Genomic DNA, 5,759 nt, shown 5'->3' on the forward strand with positions numbered 1-5,759 from the left:
ACTCTAATTTGAGAAAAATGGATATGAGCGGGCTTCAAAATGTTCATGGAAAATCCACATTATCTTTTTATGGCATGTTCCCACAAACTTTTTGAAGCCTCTTCATACTTCACCAAATACCATGCATGCCTTAATATTTAGGTATCTACAGAGTCATACAAAGGCAACCATAAAAACGTCAGTGCCAGTTCTACATTGGGTTCCTCAGTAGAAAAAATAATAGGTTCTTGGAGTGAACTATTGCCTTCAAATCCCCAAACACTGGTAAGAATTCTTCTGGTACAGGACTTACCTGTAGCATAGCTATTTTCACTCAGTAAAGAGAAGTGAATACACATAAAAGCTAGAGTTTGCCTAGTTTGCTTAAACTTTTGTTTTTCAGATATTGTATGTTAAACCTTTAAAAAAAGTTTAAAAATCCAAGAGATTTAAAATTGCTTGAGAGAAGCAGTGGTAGTAAAAAGAAGTTTCCCTCCTTTGCTTTTTTTTTTTTTTTTGGTTTGGGTTGCAGATCATATGCATTCTTAGTTAAATATTTCTTTTCTGTGGTCTGAACTTTTGCCTAACTGATGGTTAATCAAGTATTTTATTTCAAAATTTGTGCTTTAAGTTATTTAAAAAGTTCACTATGTAAAATGTTAAAGAAATAGACATGATTTTCAAGCAATGTGTTATTTATTGCTTATCAAAACTATCATAGTAGAAAGCATTAGCCAGTAAAAATATCTAAATAATTATAACCTACTTGACAATAATTTAATTATTTTGAAAGAAGAATTTTCGCAGTTACTATATAGATTTAATTTTTATGACAAAAGTAATAATTTAGGTGGCCGTTGTATTGTATGGGGATATGGGTACAGATGCAGTAATCCCTTTTTCTTCTTGCCCTACATTCAGGATAAACAGTTTGTTGTAAGAATTATATTGAAACGTTGACATATTAATCAGAACATGAACCTTCAGAAATACATAGTAGAAACTATAGAGGCATATCAGAGCAGGCATCAACAAATTACCACTCATAAGTACAATTTGACCTTACCCCTATTTAAGTAAGTGAAGAGTTATTGAAGTATAAGTACACCCATTCATTAAAGCATAATCTGTATAAGGCTAATACCATGTTACAATATTAGAGTTGAATATTTGGAAAAAGATCCTACTGACCCCAAATAGAAAATATTTATCTGGCCCTTATTAAAAATAGTTTCTAACCCCAATACAATCTGACTTGCCAATATCTGGAAGAACATAGGATGCTTATGGCAATATAATAAGTCTCTAAACTTATGTGATCTGGATAGTTACTGATTGATGTAGTCACCTGCAACAGTTTTGGGCTTCACAGAAATTTGTGGAACATATATCCTTTTCATATATGAAAACATAAAATTCCTCATTTTTACAGCAAAATTACATAAGGACATTCTGTATAGATACTTTTTCATTAATTTTTAAAATTTAGACAATGTCATTTAATGTTTCCATTTGGTTCCTTTGAACAATAAGCTCAAAGACCACCATTTTGAGAAAAAAAATCAGTTTTTAAACAACACCAATATTCTGTCTTTGGGCAAAGACAACCAGTTTGTTTTGCTTCTGTTTTATCCACCTGTGTTGTATCAGTCTGCAGAGATTCCAAATATTTCTGTAGATTTCAACATCCTCTATTTTCCTCCCTTTGTTTTCTTCTTTCTATCTATATTTAACTACACGAGGATATATTAAACATGACGGTAACTCAGAAAAACCAGAGTATATTTTCTTCTGCTAACAATGTATTAGATAGAATTAAGGAAGAAATGTATGCCTATTTGTATACAAGTAGATTAAAAGTTAAAAATAAAAGATGATTAACAGGAGTGGATGGAGACTCCATGAACACTTCAAGGATTATTTTCAAGGAGGGATGTGGGTTGTGAGCTGGAGAATGGAATAGAACCTAGGCAACAATGACGGCTCTAGTAGTAGGACTGAGGTAGAAAATAAAATGAAGTGTTAACCATGCTCTTATTTCTACCACATGTACTATCGCTATGGTCCCATAGATTGGTATATCCCCAGTATTCTCATTCTTCCATTAGCACTGTTTTAGTCTTCATAAATGTTGTTCTAGCCCTCATTTTAAAAACAGATTACTTTAAAACAGAGAGACGACTTGGGTAATTTTGGTCAGGTGTTCATCTCTGCTTCTCGTACCCAAGATGGCCCTTCCATGAGGACAATGGATACAATTCTTCTGACCTATGCCCTCTGTACCCTTCAACTCTACTGAGAATATCTTTACCTTCGTCGCTATCTTGCATGCCTTCAACCAACCTCACCATCACACACGGAGGCTGATTATTCTGGGGCTATCTTTGCTGCTATGCTCCATTCTGTTGCTGAAGCTGGGAGCCCATTGCAGCCCTAATTGGGTATCAAGTGGCAAATGTACATCATGGAGAAAATTGACTTCATTTCAAAATCTGAAAATAGTATTTTTTATTTGAAATATTGGAGGAAAGAGAGAGAGAGAGAGAGAGAGAGAGAGAGAGAGAGAGAGAGGGAGGAGTTTGGTTTTCTATCTTCTGATTCCCTGTCCAAATGCCTCCAAAAGAAGTGAAAAAGATCTTGGAAGTAGAAATGAAATGTTGTATGATTTTTTTCACTTTATTTTTAGGTTTGTAGACTTGCCAAGACACAGATCCCAGGAGGGAAATCCTGAGATATGGAACTGTGATACAGGAGTATTCTACTCTAGGCTGGATTAGGTAGCTCCCCAAAGGAGGACATGAGTGCTTGAAAATTTATTTGATTTTAGAAATTTACTTGCAACTACTTAAGAACATTTATAACTGGAATTTAATTCAGTAAATGTTTATTCAAAAGAAAATGTGTGTAAGCCATTTAAAAATAAAAATAATTAAAACCATGCTTCCTCATTTCAGGCTTTGTCTTGTTGATAATCTTTTCTTCACTGGCTTTTGGCATATTCTTTTGATCCTTTGGTTTCATTTTTATATACTTGTGTGAATTACATCAACAGTACAGATTTTAAAATGCTTTACTTTGACATATATGAGGTGCACAAGCTTTCACAACATAATATACCTGATTCGGAATTTGTCTTGAAATTGACATCAGTCAGGTCACGGAAAGCATATGTTTTTTACTTCTTTGTATGGATAAATGTAGGTTAGCACTCATTATAGTGTCCTCATTTTTAATTTACTTGTATAATTTTGGTTCCACATGAAAGGAGTTAATTGCCAATTAAAATGCATTCAAAAATTACATCTTTTAAGCAAAGTTATTTTGTCTTCAGGAAAGCATGGAGCTTGAGTAGTAGAAAGTATATTTGATATCAGTGAGGCAATGTTTGTCATTAGAGAAATGATTACAATTTCACCTTGTCTTGCAAAGCAACTAGAAAGTGTTTTTTTGAGATTTTTGAATGTAAGATAACTAGAAGTTACTGAAACTTGACTGGATTTTGTTTGAGTTAATATTGCATATTACACAGCTAGGTATGGAGTTGATGTCAGGATATATCCTCAGATAGCTAATTATAGACAGAAAAAAAAAAACAGAAAGAAAGCAATGAATGGGACAGATTTATGCACCAAAAAGAACTGTCCTTTAGGTGTCAGATGTCAATTTGTCAGAAATTTACTGCTGATGTTGAACAAAGGTCTATACTAGAGCACTAGTTTTAGAAATTCTGCTTTGTCGATGCACCCGATGACATACTGCATGACACTATGTGAAAAAATATGACATCAGTAATTCTGAGTGGATAGCTGATTCGAAAGACTCAAATTCTAAATATGAAGCTAATATTATAACGTATTTATTCCACTATTTTTGTATGCCCAAGAGTGATATTGTGACAATGTATATTTAAATTCTGAGAGTTATTTCATGAAATGTGTAATAAATACTGCGTATGATACAGAAAATGCATAGGTAACCTGCTTTGTATAGTTATAATCTCAAATAAATATAAATGAGTACAACTTATTTATATGCACGGTTTAGGACATGAGGATTCATATCCTTTGTGTATGAGTCATGGAAAACTTAGCTGAGGAGGTGACATTGAAACGACAGTGGAAGAATGGATGAAGGTAAATGGGTAAGAGTTGGAGAAACATTCTGGGCAAAAGGAACATCCTGCTGTAGCACCTTGAAGAAAGAGTAGTATTAGACATCTAAAGTAGTAAATTCAAGAGATAAATGCCAGATTATCTTTAAAGTTTTCCCATCAGATTAACAGCAGATTTCTCAACAGAAATGCTATAGCCCAGGAGACAATGGAGAGATACAGTCCAAAACCTGAAGCAGAAGGAAAGCTGCCAAACCAGAATACTTTTCCCAGTGAAGTTCTCAGTCATGATGAAAAATGAAGTCCTTCCGAGGCAACCGATAATTGAAATAATTTGACAATACTTGGAAGTCTCCTAAATGATACTTAATGATGTACTATACTTTCTTTCTCTGACAATCAGCATCATCAAAGAACGTGAAAACTGAAAAACCCCTACTAAAAGGACAGAGGAAATTCAAAAGACATTCTGGAGATGTTCACAGAAAAATGTTAGGATCAAGTCATTACCTATCAATAATAACCTTGAATGTAAATACATTGGATTCTACAAATAAAAGATACAGACAGGCTGCATGGATAAAACAAGATTCATCCATATGCTGCTTACATGAAAAACACTTCACAAAGATGCACAGATTGAAGGTGAAAGAATAAAAAATATTATTTCATGTAAATATAAATAAAAATGAATAGGAGTAGTTATTCTCATGTAAGATGAAATAAACTTTAAAACAAAAACTGTCAAAAGAGTCAAAGAAGGTCATTATGTAATGATTAAGGGATCAATTCAGATATTGTGACAACAGTAAATTTATATGAACTCAATACCAGGGAACCCAGTATATATGACAAATGTTATTGAATTGGAAGGGAAACTCAAAGTCCAAAACAATAGTACTGGAGGAGTTCAACACCCAGCTTTCATCAATGGACAGATCAGACAAAAAATAAATAAACAAAAAAGAACTAATCCATACTACAGACCAAATGGACCTAATAAATATATACAGAACATTTTGTCCCACAACTGCATAATATACATTCTTTTCATCATCACATGAAACATTCTCTAGGATAGTCCATATATTAGGCCATAATACAAGTCTCTACAAATTCAAAAAAATATTGAAATCATATCATGTATCTTTTCTGACAACATTGGAGTAAACCTTGAAATTAACATAAAATAAAATCTAGAAATGTTATAAACACATAGAAACTGAACAAAATGCTCCTGAGTGAACAGTAGGCCATAGAAGAAATCTAAAGAGAAATGAAAGTAACAGGAATGAAAATGAAAACACAACATTGCAAAACTATGGGATACAACAAAAGTGGTGTCAATAGGAAAGTTTGTAGCAATAAGTGCCTGAATCAAACATTGGAAACGTATCAAGTAAATGATCTAAAAATGCACCTCAAATACCTAGAAAACAAGAACAGATCAAACTCCAAATTAGTAGGAAGAAAGAAATTATAGCTATTAAAGAAGAAATAGGAGCTGGTGTGTGGCATAACAGATAAACCCACTGCTTGAGATGCTGGCATCCCATATGGGCACCGGTTCATGTCCTAGCCACTCCGTTTCTGATTCAGCCCCCTGTTAATGACCTGGGAGAAGTAGTGGAGATGGACTATGTGATTAAGTCCCTGTTAAACTCATGGG

The sequence above is a fragment of the Lepus europaeus genome, chromosome 6, assembly GCF_033115175.1.
Source record: "Lepus europaeus isolate LE1 chromosome 6, mLepTim1.pri, whole genome shotgun sequence".
NCBI classification, from domain to species: Eukaryota; Metazoa; Chordata; class Mammalia; order Lagomorpha; family Leporidae; genus Lepus; species Lepus europaeus.